Genomic DNA, 13,448 nt, shown 5'->3' with positions numbered 1-13,448 from the left:
AAATAGGAAAAAAACAGCAATTGCACTAGGCCTTCGGTTAATTGGTTAGTCCCAAAAATAATATAAAAGTGCATAATAAAGCCCATTAAACATCCAAAACAGATAATATAATAGCATGGGACAATAGAAAAATTATAGATACGTTGGAGGCGTATCATCGACGGTGGCCTCGAAGACGAGGTGCTCCTCCAAGATCTGGCGGTCGGCACGCATGGCAGCCATAGCGACCTGGTGCGCGCGTGCAGACGCATGCTACTGAGCTCCACGTTATACTGCGTGCAAAATGGCTGTGGGCGACACTTAATTGGAGGAGGGGGCAGTGATTTAGGCGGAAGGTGTAGCGTCCTCTGTCGGGGCATGTGGTGCGGGAAAGGAGGAGGATGGTGTGGGTGGGGTGTGGATTACCTGACCATATCGACGAGGCCGCGCAGCAAGAAGAAGGGTCGGCGGCGAGGAGGCCGCGCACAAGAAGAAATGTCACCGGCGAGGAGGTGGCGCTGCAAGAAGAAGGGTCGCCGGCGAGGAGGCGAAGCTGCATGAAGATGTGTAGCCGACGAGGAGGTGGCGCTGCAAGAAGAAGGGTCGCCGGCGAGGAGGCGGAGCTGCCAGTAAGTAGCAGTGAAGGTTTGAACTTGGAAAGAAAGGAGGAACAGTGGAAATGTGGCTTTTGGTGGGAGGAAGGGGGCAGGGAGATAGATATTTCCGCAGTGGCAAATTTTTTCCGCTCGGTGCCGTGAGAAACTGGCGCGCAAGTGTGGTTCAAGCGGGGGCGGTGGACTGTAGACGAAGAAGCTTCCTGCGTAAGCCAGACAAGACGGTGCGCTAAGATATTTTATATCACATTCCACACGATTCTTTCTAGTAAACTGTTTCTGGTATACCGGATTTTTTCATTATGTTTTGAAAGACAAAATGGTGTTACGGAGGGAAAGGATGGTGTTTGAATTTCTAGATCATTTACGTACAGTGAACATGCAACTAGTACATGAGTGTCGTGTTTAAATTTGGAATTATTCCTGGTTCTTTACATTTTTATGCATTAATTGAGTTTCTCGGCATTTAATGTGCATAATTCAAATTTGAACTACAAGCACATGCTCTAGTGCATCAAAGTTTGTTGAAAAATCACATGTGTGTCTTTGGGGGAATTTATAGGTCCCATGCAAGAAATGGGAATGAAATTCAAATATCTGGGTGTCGTGGCTCGGCCGAAAAGATTGAGAAATTTGGTTTTTAATTCCTGTAAATCCAAAACACGCCTGAAAATCATGAAACTTGGCATGGTGTCATGACATGGCACCACCATGCTATGGAATTTTTTTGGCCAAATTGGGACAAGCTTTGGTGTAAGCTTCTTGCAAACCGGAGCTTCCCTCAAGAAGGCTCGTGGTTCCGAAAGGGAACGTGTCACCTCCGTGTGCGAAACGACATACGTACACTGCCTTCTCCCGCCTTAATTTTTTTACACAGGCAGATTAGACCAAATAGAAGCATCGTGCTAAATTTTGGAATTATTCCGAGTTCGTTTGGACTTTTTTATACATTAATTGAGGTTCTGGGCATTTAATGTGCATAATTCAAATTTGAACTACAAGCACATGCTCCAGTGCACTAAAGTTGGTTCAAAAATCACATGTGTGTCCTTGGGTGAATTTCTAGGTCCCATGCAAGAAATAGGAATGAAATTCAAACATCTAGGCATCGTGGCTCGGTCGGAAAGATTGAGAAACATGGTTTTTTAATTCCTGTAAATCCAAAAGACGCCTGAAAGTGATGAACTTGGCACGGTGTCATGACATGGCACCAACATGCTGCGGTAATTTTTTGGCCGAATTGGTACAAGCTTTGGTGTAACCTTCTTGCAAACTGAAGCTTCCCTCAAGAAGGCTAATGGTTCCTAAAGGGAATGTGTAACCTCCATGTGTGAAACGACATACGTACACTACCATCTCATGCCTTAATGTTTTACACATGCAGATTAGACCAAATAGAAGTATCATGCTAAACTTTGGAATTATTCTGGGTTCGTTTGGCACTTTTTATACATTAATTGAGTTTCTGGTTATTTAATGTGCATAATTACAATTTGAACTACAATCACATGGTCCAGTGCACCAAAGTTGGTTCAAAAATCACATGTGTGTCCTTGGGTGAATTTCTAGGTCCCATGCAAGAAATGTGAAAGAAATTCAAACATCTAGGCGTCATGGCTCGGCCGGAAAGATTGAGCAACTTTGTTTTTTAATTATTATAAATCCAAAACACGCGTGAAAGTCATGAACTTGGCACGGTGTCATGACATGGCACCAACATGCTGTGGTAATTTTTTTGGCTGAATTGGGACAAGCTTTAGTGTAACCTTCTAGCAAACCGGAGCTTCCCTCAAGAAGGCTCATGGTTCCTAAAGGGAATGTGTAACCTCCTTGTGTGAAACGACATACGTACACTGCCTTCCCCTGCCTTAATTTTTTACACAGGCAGATTAGACCAAATAGAAGTATCATGCTAAATTTTGAAATTATTCCGGGTTCGTTTGGCCTTTTTTATACATTAATTGAGTTTTTGGGCATTTAATATGCATAATTCAAATTTGAACTACAAGCACATGCTCCAGTGCACGAAAGTTGGTTGAATAATCACATGTGTGTCCTTGGGTGAATTTCTAGGTCCCATGCAAGAAATGGGAATAAAATTCAAACATCTGGGCGTCGTGGCTCGGCCGAAAAGATTGAGAAACTTGGTTTTTTAATTCCTGTAAATCTAAAAGACGCTTGAAAGTCAAGAACTTGGCACGGTGTCATGACATGGTGATGACCCACAAGTATAGGGGATATATCGTAGTACTTTTGATAAGTAAGAGTGTCGAACCCAACGAGGAGTAGAAGGAAATGATAAGCGGTTTCCAGCAAGGTATTCTCTGCAAGTACTGAAACAAGTGGTAACAGATAGTTTTGTGATAGAATAATTTGTAACGAGCAACAAGTAACAAAAGTAAATAAGGTGCAGCAAGGTGGCCCAATCCTTTTTGTACCAAAGGACAAGCCTGGACAAACTCTTATATAGAGAAAAGCGCTCCCGAGGACACATGGGAATATCATCAAGCTAGTTTTCATCACGCTCATATGATTCGCGTTCGGTACTTTGATAATTTGGTATGTGGGTGGACTGGTGCTTGGGTACTGTCCTTACTTGGACAAGCATCCACTTATGATTAACCTCTATTGCAAGCATGCGCAAATACAACAAAAGCATTAAGGTAAACCTAACCATAGCATGAAACATATGGATCCAAATCAGCCCCTTACGAAGCAACGCATAAACTAGGGTTTAAGCTTTTGTCACTCTAGCAACCCATCATCTACTTATTGCTTCCCAATGCCTTCCTCTAGGCCCAAATAATGGTGAAGTGTCATGTAGTCGGCGTTCACATGACACCACTAGAGGGATGACAACATACATCTCATCAAAATATCAAACCAATACCAAATTCACATGACTACTAATAGCAAAACTTCTCCCATGTCCTCAGGAACAAACGTAACTACTCACAAAGCATAAACATGTTCATAATCAGAGGGGTATTAATATGCATATAGTATCTGAACATATGATCTTCCACCAAATAAACCAACTAGCATCAACTACAAGGAGTAATTAACACTACTAGCAACCTACTAGCACCAATCCTAGACTTGGAGACAAGAATTGGATACAAGAGATAAACTAGGGTTTTGAGAGGAGATGGTGCTAATGAAGATGTTGATGGAGATTGCCCTCTCCCAATGAGAGGAGCGTTGGTGATGACGATGGCGATGATTTCTCCCTCCGGGAGGGAAGTTTCCCCGGCAGAACAGCTCTGCCGGAGCCCTAGATTGGTTCCGCCAAGGTTCCGCCTCGTGGCGGTGGAGTTTCGTCCGAGAGGATGTCTTCTTATTTTTTTCCCATCGCAAGATTTCATATAGCAGAATATGGCCACCGGAGGGCCACCAAGGGGCCCACGAGGTAGGGGGCGCGCCCCCACCCTCGTGGGCAGGGTGTGGCCCCCCTGGTGAATCTCTTCTGTTGAGTATTTTTTATATATTCTAAAAACGTCTTCCGTGAAGTTTCAGGACTTTTGGAGCTGTGCAGAATAGGTCTCTAATATTTGCTCCTTTTCCTGCCCAGAATCCTAGCTGCTGGCATTCTCCCTCTTCATGTAAACCTTGTAAAATAAGAGAGAATAGGCATAAGTATTGTGACATAATGTGTAATAACATCCCATAATGCAATAAATATCGATATAAAAGCATGATGCAAAATGGACGCATCAACTCCCGCCAAGCTTAGACCTCGCTTGTCCTCAAGCAAAAAGCCAAAATTGAAAAATATGTCCACATGTTTAGAGATATAGGTGTTGATAAAAATAAAATACGGACATGAGGGCATCATGATCGTTCTTAGAACAACAACTTATATAATTCTTGTCATATGATTTCTTATGCTAGAGTAATAATTCAATCACAATTTCAAGTATGAATCGTAAACTTCATTGAAAACTAACAAACTATAATCTCAGTCATTGGAGCAATTGCAATTTATCATAACATAGGAAAGAGTCAATGTATAAGAGCTTTTTAGCAAGTCCACATACTCAACTATCATATAATCTTTCACAATTGCTGACACTCATGCAATACTTATGGGTATGGAGTTTTAATCGGACACAAAGAAAGAGAGGGGCTTATAGTTTTGCCTCCCAACGTTTTACCTCAAGGGAAATGTCAACAATAATAGGTCATGAAAACTCACATCCAATTAGCCATATATACCAGGATCTTTCCAACATACTATGCTTGCCAAACGATAAAATGTAAAAAGGAAGGGTGCAGACCACCACGACTCTTATGTAAGGTAGGAGATAAAAGTAAAAGATAGGCCCTTCGCAGAGGGAAGCAGAGGTTTTCATGTGCTTTTATGGTTGGATGCACAAAATCTTAATGCGAAAGAACATCACTTTATATTGCCACTTCTGATATGGACCTTTATTATGCAGTCTGTCACTTTCATTTCTTCTGTATCACATGATCGTATAAAGCTTATTTTCTCCCACACTAATAAGTCATACATATTTAGAGGGCAATTTTTATTGCTTGCACCGATGACAACTTAGTTGGAGGATCTTACTCAATCCATAGGTAGGTATGGTGGACTCTCATGGCAAAACTGGTTTAAGGGTATTTGGAAGCACAAGTAGTATCTCTACTTGGTGCGATGAATTTGGCTAGCATGAGGGGAAAGGCAAGCTCACCCATGTTGGATGATCCATGGCAATATAATTTATCTCAGATGTAAGAAAACATAACCCATTAGGTTGTCTTCCTTGTCCAACGTCAACTCTTTAGCATTTCATATTTTAATGAGTGCTCACAATCATAAAAGATGTCCAAGATAGTATATATATATGTGAAGACCTCTCTTTCTTTATTACTTCCTATTAATTGCAATGATGACCAAAAACTATGCTTGTCAACCCTCAACAACTTTTATTCATCATACTTTTTTCTATGTGAGCTCATTACTCTCCATAAGACTCACATGATCTCTTTGTTTCTTTTTATTTCTTTCTCTTTTCTTTTATTCCCTTAGGATCATGGCAAAATAATCAAGCCCTTGACTCAACACTAATCTTTATTATATAGCTCACGGACTCGATTACATAGAAGAATTATAAAGCAAAACTCACAACTAGATCATACTAAGAACTTTTATTCTAATAGATCAAGATATTACCAAAAGGATCGAACTAAGAAAAACGGTAAAGATAAAAGTGATGGTGATACGATACCGGGGCACTCCCCCAAGCTTGGCAGTTTGCCAAGGGGAGTGGTCATACCCATGTGATTATGTCTCCTTTGTTGGTGAAGAAGGTGGAGTTGTTGATGATGGATAGTCGCACATCGAGCGTAGGAGGTCTTCTAACTTGCGGATAATGCCCTTGAGTGTATGCTCCTTCAGCAAAATATTTTCACGTGTGAGATACTTATTTTATATACGAGCTAAATCAATCATCTTGAAAGCTTCGATCTCTGTTGGGGTAAGAAGATTGTGATCAAGTTGAAGGGTGTCTTCTGTTGCCGGAACTTGGTCCTCCATGGCCTTCTTGATCCCTTCATCCTTGTTGATATCCATGGGTTCTTCTATCTTCAGCTCTATCTTCATTAGCCAAGCATCATTGCCCTCATGGTTGGAGGAGGAGGGAGATGACATAGTGCCTGGCCTTGACAACCCTGACAGAAAACAGCTCGAAACAAGGACATGAGATTTTTGCGTGATACGGGAGTCAAAACCTCTGGGAGATTATATAATGAACTTTTACCGACCAAAATACGTATCGTGTAAGAAAACAGAGTCCGGAGAGCACACGAGGTGCCCAGGAGGTAGGGGGCGCGCCCAGGGGGTAGGGCGCGCCCTCCACCCTCGTGGAGGCCTTGTGTCCTTCCCGGACTGCTACTTATTTTTCTATTTTTCTAAATATTCCAAAACGGAGAAATATTGCCTTAAAAACTGTTTTGGAGTCGGTTTACTTACCGTACCACATACCTATTCCTTTTCAGAGTCTGAAATGTTCCGGAAAGTGTCCCTTATGTATTCCTCCGGGGTTACGGTTTCAATAACATTGGTTTCAACATTTATGGGATTACCTGAGATATAATGTTTGATTCTTTGATCGTTCACCACCTTCGGATTTGCGCCTTCGAAGTTGTTGATTTTTATGGCACCGAAATGATAGACTTCCTCAATAACGTAAGGACCTTCCCACTTAGAGAGAAGTTTTCCTGCAAAAAATCTTAAACGAGAGTTGTATAGCAATACATAATCACCTACATTAAGCTCATGCTTTTGTATCCTTTTATCATGCCAGCTTTTAACTTTTTCTTTTGCTGGTATGTGAAACTAGGTGGTATAAACTTAGCAACAATGTAATTAGCATAATTAGCATACCATGGAGCAGTATGAGAAGCATTTATGACATTTTATTGCTCATCAGGAAAGCTATCATCAATAGGAAGTGGGTCATCAAGCACATTTTCTAACCTAGACAAGTTGTCTGCAACGGGGTTCTCAGCTCCCTTTCTATCAACAACATGTAAGTCAAATTCTTGTAGCAAGAGAACCCATCTAATAAGTCTAGGTTTAGCATCTTTGTTTTCCATAAGATATTTAATAGCAGCATGATCAGTGTGAATAGTTACTTTAGAATCAACAATATAAGGTCTGAACTTATCACAAGCAAATAGAACTGCTAAGAATTCTTTTTCAGTAGTAGCATAATTTCTTTGACCATTGTCTAGGGTTTTACTAGCATATTGAATAACGTTTAATTTCTTATCAACTCTTTGCCCTAGAACAGCACCTACAGCATAATCACTAGCATCACACATAATTTCAAAGGGTAAGTTCCAATTAGGTGGCTGAACAATAGGTGCAGAGATAAATGCTTTCTTACGTATTTCAAATGCTTCTACACAATCATCATCAAAAACAAATGGTATATCTTATTGTAATAAATTAGTTAGAGGCCGAGAAATTTTTGAGAAGTCCTTAATGAACCTCCTATAAAATCTGGCATGACCAAGGAAACTTCTTATACCTTTGATGTCCTTGGGACATGGCATCTTCTCAATAGCATCAACCATGGCTTTATCAACCTCAATAACTCTTTCAGAAACTTTGTGCCCCAAGACAATACCTTGATTAACCATAAAGTGGCACTTTCCCAATTCAAGACAAGATTAGTTTCTTCACATCTCTGCAAAACTCGATCAAGGTTGCTCAAGCAATCATCAAAAGAAGATCCATAGACGGAGAAATCGTCCATGAAAACCTTACAAATCTTTTCACAAAAGTCAGAGAATATAGCCATCATGCATCTTTGAAAGGTAGCAGGTGCATTACATAGACCAAAAGGCATACATCTATAAGCAAAAGTACCAAAAGGGCAAGTAAAAGTAGTCTTTGATTGATCTTTGGCTGACACAGGTATTTGAGGGAAACCAAAATAACCATCTAGAAAGCAAAAATGTGTATGTTTGGATAGTTTTTCTAGCATTTGATCGATAAAAGGTAAGGGGTAATGATCCTTTTTAGTTGCCTTATTTAGTTTGCGGAAATCAATTACCATCCTATAACCTGTAATAATTCTTTGAGGAATCAATTCATCTTTATCATTAGGAACGACAGTAATACCTCCCTTCTTAGGGACACAATGGACATGACTTACCCACTGACTGTCAGCAACGGGATAGATTATACCTGCCTCAAGGAGCTTTTGTATTTCCTTTCTTACCACTTCTTTCATTTTAGGATTCAGCCATCATTGATGATCACGAACTGGTTTAGCATCTGCTTCCAAATTAATTCTATGTTGACATAGAGTGGGACTAATGCCCTTAAGATCATCAAGAGTATACCCAATAGCAGCACGGTGCTTCTTCAGAGTTTTCAATAATCTCTCCTCCTCATGCTCTGAAAGGTTAGCACTAATAATAACATGATATATCTTTTTCTCATCAAGATAAGCATATTTAAGAGTATCAGGTAACGGTTTAAGCTCAAACACGGGATCACCCTTGGGTGGAGGAGGATCCCCTAGGATTTCAACAGGCAAATTGTGTTTCAGAATAGGTTCCTGTTTAAAGAATACTTCATCTATTTCCCTTCTTTCATTCATAAACTTGTCATTTTAATGGTCTAGCAAATATTGTTCTAAAGGATCACTAGGACGTACGGCAATAGAAGCAAGACCAATAATTTCATCCTTACTAGGTAATTCTTCTTCACGGTGTTGTCTACTAAATTTAGAGAAATTAAATTCATGATTCATATCATCTAAACCGATAGTAACAACATCCCTTTTGCAATCTATGGTAGCATTAACAGTGTTTAAGAAGGGTCTACCAAATATAATGGGACAAAAGCTATCTTGTGGGGAACCAAGAACAAGAAAATATCTCTAACAATTCCCATTGGTGAAATAGTATCTCTATTGGAAAGTTTAATTGTGACATCAATATCTTCTAATTCAACAGGTGCAATATCATGCATAATTTCTCTATATAGGCTAATTAGTATTGCACTAGCACTGGCACCCATATCACATAAGCCATGATAACAGTGATCTCCTATTTTAACAGAAATAACAAGCATTCCTACCATAGGTCTAGGTTTATCTTTAGCACAAGCTTTAGCAATTCTAGCAGTTTCATCACAGAAATAAATAACATGCCCATCAATATTACCAGACAAGAGATCTTTAACAATAGCAATATCAGGTTCAACTTTAATTTTCTCATGAGGTGTATAATTTTTAATATTGCTTTTATGAACCACAGTTGAAGCTTTAGCATGATCCTTTATCCTAACAGGAAAAGGTGGTTTCTCAACATAAGAAGTAGGAACAATAGGATCATTATAAGTGACAATCTTTTCTACAACTTTAATAGGTGCAACTACTTTTACTTCTATGGGAGGATGATATTTAAACCACTTCTCCTTGGGGAGATCAACATAAGTAGCAAAAGATTCACAGAAAGAAGCTACTATCTTAGAGTCAAGTCCATATTTAGTGCTAAATTTACGGAAAACATCGGTATCCATAAAAGATTTAACACAATCAAACCTAGGTGTCATACCTGACTCCTTACCTTTATCGAGGTCCCAATCTTCAGAGTTGCATTTAATTCTTTCCAATAAATCCCATTTGAATTCAATAGTCTTCATCATAAAAGAGCCATCACAAGAAGTATCAAGCATGGTGCGGTTGCTATCAGAAAGCCAAGCATAAAATTTTTGAATAATCATTTCTCTTGAAAGCTCATGGTTGGGGCATGAATATAACATTGATTTAAGCCTCCCCCAAGCTTGAGCGATGATTTCTCCTTCGCGAGGCCAAAAATTATATATATAATTGCGATCACGATGAACAAGATGCATAGGATATAACTTCTGATGAAATTCCAATTTCAATTGTTTGTAATTCCAAGACCGCATATCATCACATAGTCTATACCATGTCGATGCATATCCCTTCAAAGATAAAGGGAAGACCTTCTTCTTAACAACATCTCCGGGTACACCTGCAAGCTTAAATAATCCACAAACTTCATCCACATATATTAGATGCTCATCACGATGTCTTGTTCCATCTCCGAAAAAGGGATTAGCAAGCAGTTTTTCTATCATACCCGAAGGAATTTCAAAGCAGACATTTTCATTTTCAGTAGGTTCAGTAGGTTGAGGAGCAACTCTTTGCTCTACTGGTCGGGGTGAAGATACCCCGAACAAGCCCCTCAGAGGATTACTTTCCATAGTAACAAGTGACAGTAAATTTCAGCACACTATATAAATTTTTCCGTACCAAATTCCACCTACGAAAGGCGCTTCACTCCCCGGCAACGGCGCTAGAAAAGAGTCTTGATGACCCACAAGTATAGGGGATCGAGTAAGAGTGTCGAACCCAACGAGGAGTAGAAGGAAATGATAAGCGGTTTCCTGCAAGGTATTCTCTACAAGTACTGAAACAAGTGGTAACAGATAGTTTTGTGATAGAATAATTTGTAACGAGCAACAAGTAACAAAAGTAAATAAGGTGCAGAAAGGTGGCCCAATCCTTTTGGTAGCAAAGGACAAGCTTGGACAAACTCTTATATAGAGAAAAGCGCTCCCGAGGACACATGGGAATATCATCAAGCTAGTTTTCATCACGCTCATATGATTCGCGTTCGGTACTTTGATAATTTGGTATGTGGGTGGACCGGTGCTTGGGTACTGTCCTTACTTGGACAAGCATCCCACTTATGATTAACCTCTATTGCAAGCATCTACAACTACAACAAAAGTATTAAGGTAAACCTAACCATAGCATGAAACATATGGATCCAAATGAGCCCCTTATGAAGCAACGCATAAACTAGGGTTTAAGCTTCTGTCACTCTAGCAACCCATCATCTACTTATTGCTTCCCAATGCCTTCCTCTAGGCCCAAATAATGGTGAAGTGTCATGTAGTAGACGTTCACATGACACCACTAGAGGGATGACAACATACATCTCTTCAAAATATCGAACGAATACCAAATTCACATGACTACTAATAGCAAGACTTCTCCCATGTCCTCAGGAACAAATGTAACTACTCACAAAGCATAAACATGTTCATAATCAGAGGGGTATTGATATGCATATAGGATCTGAACATATGATCTTCCACCAAATAAACCAACTAGCATCAACTACAAGGAGTAATTAACACTACTAGCAACCTACTAGCACCAATCCCGGACTTGGAGACAAGAATTGGATACAAGAGATAAACTAGGGTTTTGAGAGGAGATGGTGCTGATGAAGATGTTGATGGAGATTTCCCTCTCCCGATGAGAGGAGCGTTGGTGATGACGATGGCGATGATTTCCCCCTCCGGGAGGGAAGTTTCCCCGGCAGAACAGCTTTGCCGGAGCCCTAGATTGGTTACGCCAAGGTTCCGCCTCGTGGTGGCGGAGTTTCGTCCGAGAAGATGGCTTCTTATTTTTTTCCATCGAAAGAATTCATATAACAGAAGATGGCCACCGAAGGGCCACCAGGGGGCCCACGAGGTAGGGGGGCGCGCCCAGGGGGTAGGGCGCGCCCCCACCCTCATGGGCAGGGTGTGGCCCCCTGGTGAATCTCTTCCGCTGAGTTTTTTTAATATATTCTGAAAACATCTTCCGTGAAGTTTCATGACTTTTGGAGCTGTGTAGAATAGGTCTCTAATATTTGCTCCTTTTCTAGCCCAGAATCCCAGCTGCCGACATTCTCCCTCTTCATGTAAACCTTGTAAAATAAGAGAGAATAGGCATAAGTATTGTGACATAATGTGTAATAACAGCCCATAATTCTAGCTGCCGGCGAGGAGGCGGAGCTGCCAGTAAGTAGCAGTGAAGGTTTGAACTTGGAAACCAAGGAGGAACAGTGGAAATGTGGCTTTTGGTGGGAGGAAGGGGGCAGGGAGATAGATATTTCTGCGGTGGCAAATTTTTTTCGCTCAGTGGCGCGAGAAACTGGCACGCAAGTGTGGTTCAAGCAGGGGTGGTAGACTGTAGACGAAGAAGCTTCCTGCATAAGCCAGACAAGACGGTGCGCTAAGATATTTTATATCACATCCCACACGATTCTTTCTAGGAAACTATTTGTGGTATACCTGATTTTTTCATTATGTTTTGAAAGACAAAATGGTGTTACGGAGGGAAAGGATGGTGTTTGAATTTCTAGAACATTTACGTACAGTGAACATGCAACTAGTACATGAGTGTCGTGTTTAAATTTGGAATTATTCCGGGTTCGTTTACATTTTTATGCATTAATTGAGTTTCTGGGCATTTAATGTGCATAATTCAAATTTGAACTACAAGCACATGCTCTAGTGCATCAAAGTTTGTTGAAAAATCACATGTGTGTGTTTGGGTGAATTTATAGGTCCCATGCAAGAAATGGGAATGAAATTCAAATATCTGGGTGTCGTGGCTCGGTCGGAAAGATTGAGAAACTTGGTTTTTTAATTTCTGTAAATCCAAAACACGCCTGAAAATCATGAAACTTGGCATGGTGTCATGACATGGCACCAACATGCTACGGAACTTTTTTTCCTGAATTGGGACAAGCTTTGGTGTAATCTTCTTGAAAACCGAAGCTTCCCTCAAGAAGGCTCGTGGTTCCGAAAGGGAACGTGTCACCTCCGTGTGCGAAACGACATACGTAAACTGCCTTCTCCCACCTTAATTTTTTTACACAGGCAAATTAGACCAAATAGAAGTATCGTGCTAAATTTTGGAATTATTCCGGGTTCGATTGGCCTTTTTATACATTAATTGAGTTTTTGGGCATTTAATGTGCATAATTCAAATTTGAACTACAAGCACATGCTCCAGTGCACCAAAGTTGGTTGAAAAATCACATTTGTGTCCTTGGGTGAATTTCTAGGTCCCATGCAAGAAATAGGAATGAAATTCAAACATCTGGGCATCGTGGCTTGGCCGAAAAGATTGAGAAACGTGGTTTTTTAATTCCTGTAAATCCAAAACACGCATGAAAGTCATGAGCTTGGCACGGTGTCATGACATGGCACCAACATGTTGCGGTAATTTTTTGGCCGAATTGGTACAAGAGTTGGTGTAACCTTCTTGCAAACCGGAGCTTCCCTCAAGAAGGCTGATGGTTCCTAAAGGGAATTTGTAACCTCCATGTGTGAAACGACATACGTACACTGCCATCTCCTGCCTTAATGTTTTACACATGTAGATTAGACCAAATAGAAGTATCATCCTAAATTTTGGAATTATTCTGGGTTCGTTTGGCATTTTTATACATTAATTGAGTTTCTGGGTATTTAATGTGCATAATTAAAATTTGAACTACAAGCACATGGTCCAGTGCACC

Source organism: Triticum aestivum, chromosome 3A (assembly GCF_018294505.1).
Source record: "Triticum aestivum cultivar Chinese Spring chromosome 3A, IWGSC CS RefSeq v2.1, whole genome shotgun sequence".
NCBI lineage: Eukaryota > Viridiplantae > Streptophyta > Magnoliopsida > Poales > Poaceae > Triticum > Triticum aestivum.
This window is presented reverse-complemented; position numbering follows the sequence as displayed.